The following is a 13,692-nucleotide window of genomic DNA, read 5'->3' on the forward strand; positions in this document are numbered from 1 at the left end:
ATGAGTCTGGCCCTGGGGCAGAGTGCATGGGCATGTCATTTATCGCCTGTTCGAAGTCATTTGGCGTCAGGATAACATCAGATAGGCTTGTGTTAACCAAATTCTGTGGCTCTCTCATAAAAAATTCATTTTGATCTTCGACTCTCAGTCTGGTTAGCTGCTTGCTAAAAACTGAGTCATATTGGGACTTGAGTAGCTCACTCATTTCCTTGCTGTCATCTGTGTAGGACCCATCTTGTTTAAGTAAGGGCCCAATACTGGACGTTGTTCTCGACTTTGATTTGGCATAGAAGAAATACTTTGGGTTTCTTTCGATTTCATTTATGGCTTTTAGTTCTTCCCGCGACTCCTGACTCCTATAAGATTCCTTTAGCTTAAGTTCGATGTTTGCTATTTCTCTGACCAGTGTCTCCCTACGCATTTCAGATAGATTGACCTCTTTTAGCCGCTCTGTTATTCCAAGTCCAAGCAGTTTGTCACATTTTCATGTGCATCCTTCTTGGCTGAGGAAGCCATGAATCCTGACGGAATACTTACTTTATATTGTTTTGTAGGTAGTAGGTTGGTAGACAGCAACCACCCAGGGAAGTACTACCGTCCTGCCAGATGACTGTGAAACAGAAACCTGTAACTGTTTTGCATGATAGTAGGATTGCTGGTTTCTATTTCTGTCTCATGAACACGCTAGATAACAGGGATATCTTGCTACTCCTACTTACACTTTCGTCACACTTCACAGACACGCACATGCATATATATATATACATACATCTAGGTTTTTCTCCTTTTTCTAAATAGCTCTTGTTCCTCTTTTTTTCTTCTATTGTCCATGGGGAAGTGGAAAAGAATCTTTCCTCCATAAGCCATGCGTGTCGTATGAGGCGACTAAAATGCTGGGAGTAATGGGCTAGTAACCCCTTCTCCTGTAGACATTTACTAAAAAAGAGAAGAAGAAAAACTTTATAAAACTGGGATGCTTAAATGTGCGTGGATGTAGTGCGGATGACAAGAAACAGATGATTGCTGATGTTATGAATGAAAAGAAGTTGGATGTCCTGGCCTTAAGCGAAACAAAGCTGAAGGGGGTAGGGGAGTTTCGGTGGGGGGAAATAAATGGGATTAAATCTGGAGTATCTGAGAGACTTAGAGCAAAGGAAGGGGTAGCAGTAATGTTGAATGATCAGTTATGGAAGGAGAAAAGAGAATATGAATGTGTAAATGCAAGAATTATGTGGATTAAAGTAGAGGTTGGATGCGAGAAGTGGGTCATAATAAGCGTGTATGCACCTGGAGAAGAGAGGAATGCAGAGGAGAGAGAGAGATTTTAGGAGATGTTAAGTGAATGTATAGGAGCCTTTGAACCAAGTGAGAGAGTAACTGTGGTAGGGGACCTGAATGCTAAAGTAGGAGAAACTTTTAGAGAGGGTGTGGTAGGTAAGTTTGGGGTGCCAGGTGTAAATGATAATGGGAGCCCTTTGATTGAACTTTGTATAGAAAGGGGTTTAGTTATAGGTAATACATATTTTAAGAAAAAGAGGATAAATAAGTATACAAGATATGATGTAGGGCGAAATGACAGTAGTTTGTTGGATTATGTATTGGTGGATAAAAGACTGTTGAGTAGACTTCAGGATGTACATGTTTATAGAGGGGCCACAGATATATCAGATCACTTTCTAGTTGTAGCTACACTGAGAGTAAAAGGTAGATGGGATACAAGGAGAATAGAAGCATCAGGGAAGAGAGAGGTGAAGGTTTATAAACTAAAAGAGGAGGCAGTTAGGGTAAGATATAAACAGCTATTGGAGGATAGATGGGCTAATGAGAGCATAGGCAATGGGGTCGAAGAGGTATGGGGTAGGTTTAAAAATGTAGTGTTAGAGTGTTCAGCAGAAGTTTGTGGTTACAGGAAAGTGGGTGCGGGAGGGAAGAGGAGCGATTGGTGGAATGATGATGTGAAGAGAGTAGTAAGGGAGAAAAAGTTAGCATATGAGAAGTTTTTACAAAGTAGAAGTGATGCAAGGAGGGAAGAGTATATGGAGAAAAAGAGAGAGGTTAAGAGAGTGGTGAAGCAATGTAAAAAGAGAGCAAATGAGAGAGTGGGTGAGATGTTATCAACAAATTTTGTTGAAAATAAGAAAAAGTTTTGGAGTGAGATTAACAAGTTAAGAAAGCCTAGAGAACAAATGGATTTGTCAGTTAAAAATAGGAGAGGAGAGTTATTAAATGGAGAGTTAGAGGTATTGGGAAGATGGAGGGAAAATTTTGAGAAATTGTTAAATGTTGATGAAGATAGGGAAGCTGTGATTTCGTGTATAGGGCAAGGAGGAACAACATCTTGTAGGAGTGAGGAAGAGCCAGTTGTGAGTGTGGGGGAAGTTCGTGAGGCAGTAGGTAAAATGAAAGGGGGTAAGGCAGCCGGGATTGATGGGATAAAGATAGAAATGTTAAAAGCAGGTGGGGATATAGTTTTGGAGTGGTTGGTGCAATTATTTAATAAATGTATGGAAGAGGGTAAGGTACCTAGGGATTGGCAGAGAGCATGCATAGTTCCTTTGTATAAAGGCAAAGGGGATAAAAGAGAGTGCAAAAATTATACAGGGATAAGTCTGTTGAGTATACCTTGCAAAGTGTATGGTAGAGTTATTATTGAAAGAATTAAAAGTAAGACTGTGAATACGATAGCAGATGAACAAGGAGGCTTTAGGAAAGGTTACCTGGAGGTTACCTGGAGGTTATTCCGGGGATCAACGCCCCCGCGGCCCGGTCCATGACCAGGCCTCCCGATGGATCAGGGCCTGATCAACTAGGCTGTTACTGCTGGCCGCACGCAGTCCGACGTACGAGCCACAGCCCGGCTGATCCGGCACTGACTTTAAGTATCTGTCCAGCTCTCTCTTGAAGGCAGCCAGGGGTTTATTGGCAATTCCCCTAATGCTTGATGGGAGGCTGTTGAACAGTTTTGGGCCCCGGACGCTTATGGTGTTTTCTCTTAGTGTACCAATGGCGCCCCTACTTTTTATTGGCGGCATTTTGCATCGCCTGCCCAGTCTTTTACTTTCGTAGGGAGTGATTTCTGTGTGCAGATTTGGGACCATTCCTTCCAAGATTTTCCAAGTGTAGATTATGATATATCTCTCCCTCCTGCGTTCCAACGAGTACAAGTCAAGTGCTTTCAAGCGTTCCCAGTAGTTAAGGTGCTTGACAGAACTTATACGTGCAGTAAAGGATCTCTGTACACTCTCTAGATCTGCGATTTCACCTGCTTTGTATGGAGATGTTAATGTACAGCAGTATTCCAGCCTAGAGAGAACAAGTGATTTGAAAAGGATCATCATGGGCTTGGCATCTCTCGTTTTGAAAGTTCTCATTATCCATCCTATCATTTTCTTTGCACGTGCGATCGTGGCACTGTTGTGATCCTTGAAAGTGAGATCCTCAGACATTACTACTCCCAGGTCCCTTACATTATTTTTCCGCTCTATTGTATGGCCGGAGTCAGTAGTATACTCTGTTCTAGTTATTATCTCCTCCAGTTTTCCATAACGGAGTAGTTGGAATTTGTCCTCATTGAACATCATATTGTTTACCGTTGCCCACTGGAAAACTTTGTTTATATCTTCTTGGAGGTTAACCGCGTCCTCAGCAGATGACAGCCTCATGCAGATCCTAGTATCATCCGCAAAGGATGATACGGTGCTGTGGTGTATATCTCTGTTTATGTCTGATATGAGGATAAGGAATAAGATGGGGGCGAGTACTGTGCCTTGTGGAACAGAGCTCTTCACTATGGCAGCCTCCGATTTAACTCTGTTGACCACTACTCTTTGTGTTCGATTTGTTAGGGGGTGTGTGGACCAGGTGTTTACAGTGAAACATATAAGTGAACAGTATTTAGATAAGGCTAAAGAGGTCTTTGTGGCATTTATGGATTTGGAAAAGGCGTATGACAGGGTGGATAGGGGGGCAATGTGGCAGATGTTGCAGGTGTATGGTGTAGGAGGTAGGTTACTGAAAGCAGTGAAGAGTTTTTACGAGGATAGTGAGGCTCAAGTTAGAGTATGTAGGAAAGAGGGAAATTATTTCCCAGTAAAAGTAGGCCTTAGACAAGGATGTGTGATGGCACCGTGGTTGTTTAATATATTTATAGATGGGGTTGTAAGAGAAGTAAATGCGAGGGTCTTGACAAGAGGTGTGGAGTTAAAAGATAAAGAATCACACATAAAGTGGGAGTTGTCACAGTTGCTCTTTGCTGATGACACTGTGCTCTTGGGAGATTCTGAAGAGAAGTTGCAGAGATTGGTGGATGAATTTGGTAGGGTGTGCAAAAGAAGAAAATTGAAAGTGAATACAGGAAAGAGTAAGGTTATGAGGATAACAAAAAGATTAGGTGATGAAAGATTGGATATCAGATTGGAGGGAGAGAGTATGGAGGAGGTGAATGTATTCAGATATTTGAGAGTGGACATGTCAGCGGATGGGTCTATGAAACATGAGGTGAATCATAGAATTGATGAGGGGAAAAGGGTGAATGGTGCACTTAGGAGTCTGTGGAGACAAAGAACTTTGTCCTTGGAGGCAAAGAGGGGAATGTATGAGAGTATAGTTTTACCAACGCTCTTATATGGGTGTGAAGCATGGGTGATGAATGTTGCAGCGAGGAGAAGGCTGGAGGCAGTGGAGATGTCATGTCTGAGAGCAATGTGTGGTGTGAATATAATGCAGAGAATTCGTAGTTTGGAAGTTAGGAGGAGGTGCGGGATTACCAAAACTGTTGTCCAGAGGGCTGAGGAAGGGTTGTTGAGGTGGTTCGGACATGTGGAGAGAATGGAGCGAAACAGAATAACTTCAAGAGTGTATCAGTCTGTAGTGGAAGGAAGGCGGGGTAGGGGTCGGCCTAGGAAAGGTTGGAGGGAGGGGGTAAAGGAGGTTTTGTGTGCGAGGGGCTTGGACTTCCAGCAGGCATGCGTGAGCGCGTTTGATAGGAGTGAATGGAGACAAATGGTTTTTAATACTTGACGTGCTGTTGGAGTGTGAGCAAAGTAACATTTATGAAGGGGTTCTGGGAAACCGGCAGGCCGGACTTGAGTCCTGGAGATGGGAAGTACAGTAAATAAATAACAAAAAGGCACAATACCGTGACTGGAACGATACACAAATAACCCGGAAGTACAGTGCCTGCACTCTGAAGGAGGGGTGTTAATGTTGCAGTTTAAAAACTGTAGTGTAGAGCACCCTTCTTGCAAGACAGTAATGGAGTGAATGATGGTGAAAGTTTTTCTTTTTCGGGCCACCCTGCCTTGGTGGGAATCGGCCAGTGTGATAATAATAAAATAATAAAAAACAGTGGTTTTCTGTCACAAGCGTACAAGGACATACTACCTTGTCCTCAGAACTTGAAATCAATGGTTGGTCTTGATAGCTGAACAATTAGTTTCATATGTTACGTACCCCATACCCACCCATTCTATGAGCGTAGCCAGAGGATTAGAGGCACATAATGGGTTTAGGTACTGGACACCATCTGTTTGCTAAGTTACAGTGGTAATGAACTATTTACAAAATTTATTGAATACCAGACAGACTAACATGGGATGTACCAAGGCGAGGAGACAGGTAAAAGCTAAACACACAAAGAGCCAAAGTTATTTAAATAAGCCTATACAATGTAATAGTAAAGATGTTTGATGAGTTGTCACGATGAAGATTGACTCCTTACATTACAAAAGAATACAAGAGAGCAAAACTACATCAGTCGATCGAATCAAGGCTAAATCTTCAAACATACAGCTACGAAATCACGCACAAATTTGTGTACTGTGAATGATGTGAGCATCACTTCATTAGGGTAAACACTGTTTTTTTGCCAGCACCTGGATGAGTGACGGTGTGAAGGCTGCCATTGCTGGGTGGGAACTAGTAAGTGATAACCTTCCTGTTCTCGACAAGGCGGTGTAGGCCAAATGACTGGCAAGGGGCCAGGAGATGTGAATCGATCCCTGCAACCACATATAGGCGAGTACAAGTCAGGAAATAAGCTGACATGGAGACTCCACCTGATCGTGCTTCAGTTGTAAACAACATGGCTTCCCAGTCCCCGTGTCGCTGACCCGGGAGATAAATTCATTTTTTTTTTAGGCAACATGATTAAGTATAACTGTAGTGTGCGTCTATTTTATTATGTTTAAGTTATATAGTGGGAACAAAAACTAGCTATTTTTTCGCTCTCATATTCCATAATACAGGTAGGGTTACGTAACATGAAATAACGAAATTTGTCAGCCTTGGAGGGGAGACTTGAGTGGAGCAATAAAGATAAGATTATCGACATTAATTACCAACGTGTGGTGGATTATTATTATTACATTTATAGGAAGCACTAAACTCGTAGGGGTCATACAGCGCATAAAGGAAAGATGGGCAGTTAGGTTCGATCCAAAGCAGGGAACCGTGTGGAGACATGATGTGGATATACATTGCTTGTGGAGAAGCAGGTTAGTAAGCTTTTTTAGGCACAGTGCAGTTTTGAAGAACCAAAGGGCACAATACCGAGACTGGACAATGCACAAATAAGCCGCACATAGGAGAGGAGCTCCTTTCTCCCATGTGCGGGTTATTTGTGTAGTAGTTACCATACAGTGTAAATTACCTAGTATAACCCCAAAAATGTCAGTGACTTATTTCCATTTATGGGGAAGCAATAAAGCTGTTATCCTAGGTTCTCTACACATATGCTGCTATGTATGATAATCTATGTGACTGTATTTGTGTATACCTGAATAAACTTACTTACTAGGGAGCATACCTCGCCTGGGATATGGGAGAAAAGGGCAGCTCAAATTCCTGGGATCAATAGCCGTTCACAAACATCAATGTAACCCTCTTAAAGGCATAGAAATGGGGTGGAGAGAAAGGTTAGTGGAGGTGTTGGTGTGGTGAGGAAAGTTGTGGGATTATTATTATAATCAAGGGGGAAGCGCTAAACCCGGAGGATTATACAGCGCCTAGGGGGGGATGTGGAAGGCATTCAGGCTTAATTCGGGGAACTGGAGCACAGATCCAATTCCCTAAATTAAGAGCCCCTCGCCAACATCAAGGAACCTTCCTTGAGGGGTAAAGTTGTGGGAGAGGTTCCCGCCTGATGCAGTCTTTACTGTTTTAGTCCACTTTTTGTATTCAGAAATTTAAGAGTATAAGATTCTGAAACCGATATGGGAAGGTTAGGCCCAATTCCTTGGATTAAGAGTCAACAACCAGCGTCCATTAACCTCCCTCGAGAGATGGGCTGTTATAACAAACTGATTCACGTACTATACGTCCTGGTTCTTATTAATGGGAGTCCTCCGTTTCCAGACGGTACCCGGCTCCAGGTGCATATAATGATAAGAGATAAGATTTTATTCGGATTTTTAACCCGGGAGGGTTAGTCACCCAGGATAACCCAAGAAAGGCAGCGCGACATGAGGGACTGTCTTATTTCCATTAGGGTCCTCAATCTGTCCCCCAGGATGCTACCCACACCAGTCGACTAACACCCAGGTACCTATTTGCTTGCTAGGTGAACCGGGACGACAGGTGTAAGGGAACACGCCTAAGGCAAGAGTGGTCTTGCCGGGGATTGAACCACGGACACAGCGTTATTCTAAGTCGCGGGTACACATGACGGTCGTAGCAATTTACACTATGTATAATAATTGTACTTGTGTACCTGTACCTACATAAACACACGGCGACGAAAGTGTAGCCTCAGGTGTACGTGACACTCCACTCATGAAACAGCCATCTCAGCGCCTCTCCATCACTAGGCATGTGATGGAAGTTTCCCATCATACACCTTTCATTATTCTGTATTGAACTAACTCATATCAGGACGGCTTAACCCTAATAATTATTGCATTAGTAGGAGATCGCTAATCACTTAAGTTTGGGGGGTCATACAAAGCCTGAAGAATGAGAGGTAATGAGGTTTGATTCAGGGAAAAGGAGGGTAGCTCCAGTTCCTTGGATCAGGAGCCCTTCATTGGCATCAAGGCATCCCCACCGAAAGAAATTCCCTCGTACGAATCCCTTGATTATCACATCCCTAGAAAAAAAAAAACAAGACTACTTTTTGGCGGAAGTGCTAATACTTTCACTTTAATGTTTTTAACTTTGGGAAGGTAATGTAATTTGGAGAGGTGACTTACCTATGATAGCGCGACAAGTACTTGCACATGACACTCATTTTAAGGTTTACGAGTAATGCTAGAGAATAGACCACACACTTGTCCACTAGTCCGGAGCTGAGACGTTTGGGAAGCAGGGAACACTGACCATCGGTTGCCGATGAGGACATTTTATCTCATGACTAATTTATATTCGTAACATTAAAACAAGCATCTAAATGACACATGTTGCAACTTCAAAACGTGTATATACTTCGTTGACACGATAATCAGGGCAAGTAATTTCTGCTCTCCAGAAATCGCCGGTTTTTGACTCTTAATTTGTTATAGTAGTAACAATTATGTAACTTTTCTGACGTCACCATCTAACCCTAAGGGTGACTATAGGAGCTCTGGTACCTGTCTATGGGGGGGGGGAAGGCAAAGTTCAGGCCCCAGGGAGTAAGGAAGGACAGACCACACCCAAATTTAATTGCTAAAATTTAAGAATATAGGATTATATTACTACTATAATTAAAACAAACAGTAAACTCTTATGGGTTTTATAGCACAGCTTATGATGTATATTCTTGGAAAGCACTAAACCTGGCCAGGTCATTAAGTGTATTTAGGCACAAGTACACATAGGTACAATTATCATACATAGTGTAAATTACCTAGGATAACAAAAATCAGACAAATGGACTTATTTCCATTAGGTGCAATTAATCAAGTTCCGTCTAAGGAAATGATTAGCTTTAGTTTCTTGGAACAAGAGTCCTTCACGGGCATCAAGGGTATTATTCTAATCAGGAAAAACGCTAAATCCGTAGTAGTCAGTGTACATAGAATGGGAAGCAATCAGGTTCGAGCCAAGGTAAATTATCATCATCAATGTTAAGCGTAAAGCCCTCAATTATTTTTACTAACATAATTAGACGTTAAGCCCACAATTATTATTACAATTAAAACTAAGCGTTAAACCTACATTATTATCATAAGCACTAAACCCACAAGGGTCATCCAGCACTGAGGCAAGAGCCAGAGTAGATAGATCCCGCAGCGGCATCAAGACACTTGCCAGTCTACCACTAAACCCGTAGGGGTTATAAAGCACATAGGGAGTTTATTATAATCAAAACTAAGCGCTAAAGCCCCAGGGTCATACATAGGGAGTGAAGACAATCTAGTTTCATCCAAGTGAGAATGACGCAATTTCTTGGATCATGGGGAGAGCACTAAATCCATAGGGGACATGCAGCACCTGGGAAGATGGGAGTCAATCGGGTTTGATGTAAATTAAGCTCTAAACCCGAGAGGGTCATACAATGCTGCATAATGGAAGATTATGTCCAATTCCTTGGATTAAAAGCTCTTATGGTAGTAGGTTGGTAGACAGCAACCGCCCAGGGAGGTACTACCGTCCTGCCAAGTGAGTGTAAAACGAAAGCCTGTAATTGTTTTACATGATGGTAGGATTGCTGGTGTCTTTTGTCTGTCTCATAAATATGCAAGATTACAGGCATGTCTTGCTACTTCTACTTAAACTTAGGTCACACTACACATACATGTACACGTTTATTTATACACACTCATCTGAGTTTTCTTTGATTTTATCTTAATAGTTCTTGGTCTTATTACTTTTCCTTTTATATCCATGGGGAAGTGGAATAAGAATCTTTCCTCCGTAAGTCATGCGTGTTGTAAAAGTCAACTAAAATGCCGGGAGCAATAGGCTAGTAACCCCTTTTCCTGTAAAGATTACTAAAAAGAATAAGAAGAAAATTGTCAAAGTGGGAAGTCTAAATGTGCGTGGATGTTGTGCAAATGATAAGAAAGAGATGATTGTGGATGTTATGAATGAGAAGAAACTGGATGTCCTGGCTTTAAGTGAAACAAAGCTGAAGGGGGTGGGAGAGTTTCAATGGAGAGGAATAAATGGGATTAGGTCAGGGGTTTCAAATAGAGATAGAGCTAAAGGAGGAGTAGCAACAGTGCTGAAGGATAAGCTATGGCAGGAAAAGAGGGACTACAAATGTATTAATTCAAGGATTCTGTGGAGTAAAACAAAGATTGGATGTGAAAAGTGGGTTATAGTAAGCGTGTATGCACCTGGAGAAGAGAGAAGTGTAGAGGAGAGAGAGAGATTTTGGGAAATGTTGAGTGAATGTGTGGGAAGTTTTAAATCAAGTGTGACAGTAATGGTGGTTGGGGGATTTCAATGCTAAAGTGGGTAAAAATGTTATGGAGGGAGTAGTAAGTAAATTTGGGGTGCCAGGGGTAAATGTAAATGGGGAGCCTTTAATTGAGCTATGTGTAGAAAGAAATTTGGTAATAAGTAATACATATTTTATGAAAAAGAGGATAAATAAATATACAAGGTATGATGTAGCACGTAATGAAAGTAGTTTGTTCGATTATGTATTGGTGGAAAAAAGGTTGATGGGTAGGCTCCAGGATGTACATGTTTATAGAGGGGCAACTGATATATCGGATCATTATTTAGTTGTAGCTACAGTTAGAGTAAGAGATAGATGGGAAAAGAGGAAGGTGGCAACAACAAGTAAGAGGGAGGTGAAAGTGTATAAACTAAGGGAGGAGGAAGTTCGGGTGAGATATAAGCGACTATTGGCAGAAAGGTGGGCTAGTGCAAAGATGAGTAGTGGGGGGGTTGAAGAGGGTTGGAATAGTTTTAAAAAGGCAGTATTAGAATGTGGGGCAGAAGCTTGTGGTTAAAGGAGGGTGGGGGCAGGAGGAAAGAGGAGTGATTGGTGGAATGATGAAGTAAAGGGTGTGATAAAAGTGAAAAAGGTAGCTTATGAGAGGTTTTTACAAAGCAGAAGTGTTACAAGAAGAGCAGAGTATATGGAGAGTAAAAGAAAGGTGAAGAGTGGTGAGAGAGTGCAAAAGGAGAGCAGATGATCGAGTGGGAGAGGCACTGTCAAGAAATTTTAATGAAAATAAGAAAAAAATTTGGAGTGAGTTAAACAAGTTAAGAAAGCCTAGGGAAAGTATGGATTTGTCAGTTAAAAACAGAGTAGGGGAGTTAGTAGATGGGGAGAGGGAGGTATTAGGTAGATGGCGAGAATATTTTGAGGAACTTTTAAATGTTGAGGAAGAAAGGGAGGCGGTAATTTCATGCACTGGCCAGGGAGGTATACCATCTTTTAGGAGTGAAGAAGAGCAGAATGTAAGGGAGGTACGTGAGGCATTACGGAGAATGAAAGGGGGTAAATCAGCTGGAACTGATGGGATCATGACAGAAATGTTAAAAGCAAGGGGGGATATAGTGGTTGGTACTTTTGTTTAATAAATGTATGAAAGAGGGGAAGGTACCTAGGGATTGGTGGAGAGCATGTATAATCCCCTTATATAAAGGGAAAGGGGACAAAAGAGATTGTAAAAATTATAGAGGAGTAAGTTTACTGAGTATACCAGGAAAAGTATACGGTAGGGTTATAATTGAAAGAATTAGAGGTAAGACAATGTAGGATTGCGGATGAACAGGGAGGCTTCAGAGTGGGTAGGGGATGAGTAGATCAAGTGTTTACATTGAAGCATATATGTGAACAGTATTTAGATAAAGGTAGGGAAGTTTTTATTGCATTTATGGATTTAGAAAAGGCATATGATAAGAGTGGATAGAGGAGCAATGTGGCAGATGTTGCAAGTATATGGGATAGGTGGTAAGTTACTAAATGCTGTTAAGAGTTTTTATGAGGATAGTGAGGCTCAGGTTAGGGTGTGTAGAAGAGAGGGAGAATACTTCCCGGTAAAAGTAGGTCTTAGACAGGGATGTGTAATGTCACCATGGTTGTTTAATATATTTATAGATGGGGTTGTAAAAGAAGTAAATGCTAGGGTGCTCGGGAGAGGGGTGGGATTAAATTATGGGGACTCAAATTCAAAATGGGAATTGACACAGTTACTTTTTGCTGATGATACTGTGCTTATGGGAGATTCTAAAGAAAAATTGCAAAGGTTAGTGGATGAGTTTGGGAATGTGTGTAAAGGTAGAAAGTTGAAAGTGAACATAGAAAAGAGTAAGGTGATGAGGGTATCAAATGATTTAGATAAAGAAAAATTGGATATCAAATTGGGGAGGAGGAGTATGGAAGAAGTGAATTTTTCAGATACTTGGGAGTTGACGTGTCAGCGGATGGATTTATGAAGGATGAGGTTAATCATAGAATTGATGAGGGAAAAAAGGCAAGTGGTGTGTCGAGGTATATGTGGAGTCAAAAAACGCTATTTATGGAGGCAAAGAAGGGAATGTATGAAAGTATAGTGGTACCAACACTCTTATATGGATGTGAAGCTTGGGTGGTAAATGCAGCAGCAAGGAGACAGTTGGAGGCAGTGGAGATGTCCTATCTAAGGGCAATGTGTGGTGTAAATATTATGCAGAAAATTCGGAGTGTGGAAATTAGGAGAAGGTGTGGAGTTAATAGAAGCATTAGTCAGAGGGCAGAATTATTATTACAGTGGACCCCCGGTTAACGATATTTTTTCTCTCCAGAAGTATGTTCAGGTGCCAGTACTGACCGAATTTGTTCCCATAAGGAATATTGTGAAGTAGATTAGTCCATTTCAGACCCCCAAACATACACGTACAAACGCACTTACATAAATACACTTACATAATTGGTCGCATTCGGAGGTGATCGTTATGCGGGGGTCCACTGTATTATAATTAAGGGGGAAGCGCTAAACCCGGAGGATTATATAGCTCAGAGGGCAGAAGAGGGGTTGTTGAGGTGGTTTGGTCATTTAGAGAGAATGGATCAAAGTAGAATGACATGGAAAGCATATAAATCTATAGGGGAAGGAAGGAGGGGTAGGGGTCGTCCTCGAAAGGGTTGGAGAGAGGGGGTAAAGGAGGTTTTGTGGGCGAGGGGCTTGGACTTCCAGCAAGCGTGCATGAGCGTGTTAGATAGGAGTGAATGGAGACGAATGATACTTGGGACCTGACGATCTGTTGGAGTGTGAGCAGGGTAATATTTATTGAAGGGATTCAGGGAAACCGGTTATTTTCATATAGTAGGACTTGAGTCCTGGAAATGGGAAGTACAATGCCTGCACTTTAAAGGAGGGGTTTGGGATATTGGCAGTTTGGAGGGATATGTTGTGTATCTTTATACATATATGCTTCTAAACTGTTGTATTCTGAGCACCTCTGCAAAAACAGTGATAATGTGCGAGTGTGGTGAAAGTGTTGAATGATGAAAGCATTTTCTTTTTGGGGATTTTCTTTCTTTTTTGGGTCACCCTGCCTTGGTGGGAGACGGCCGACTTGTTGGAAGAAAAAAAAAAACTTCCCAGAATCTGGGACCTCCCTTTAGTGGTATTAGTCAAAGGGATTCTCATCATTATTGGTCAATTAAAAATACACACTGAACACATGTATATTCGTAGATAAAGCGTTATACCCATTGGGGTCATACATTATACTATTTAAGAGGGAACACTAAACCAGTAGGGAACACGAGGCATTCAGGTTTGATCCAAGGAAGAGAGGTAGTCCAATTCCTTGAATCAAGAGCCCCTC

At 41.7% G+C, this 13,692-nt stretch overlaps 1 long non-coding RNA gene across 1 annotated transcript in view; it reads right to left on the reverse strand.

The window, feature by feature from the left end:
- LOC128702691 (uncharacterized) overlaps window positions 1-8,609 on the reverse strand; it is a 38,689-nt gene extending 30,080 nt beyond the window's left edge. Inside the window, exon 1 of the long non-coding RNA XR_008409149.2 lies at window positions 8,187-8,609. This is a non-coding gene — a long non-coding RNA (uncharacterized lncRNA). The remainder of the gene's footprint in view (window positions 1-8,186) is intronic.
- Between the last annotated feature and the right edge of the window lie 5,083 nt (window positions 8,610-13,692).

This window comes from Cherax quadricarinatus, chromosome 79 (genome assembly GCF_038502225.1).
Source record: "Cherax quadricarinatus isolate ZL_2023a chromosome 79, ASM3850222v1, whole genome shotgun sequence".
Classification (NCBI taxonomy): Eukaryota; Metazoa; Arthropoda; class Malacostraca; order Decapoda; family Parastacidae; genus Cherax; species Cherax quadricarinatus.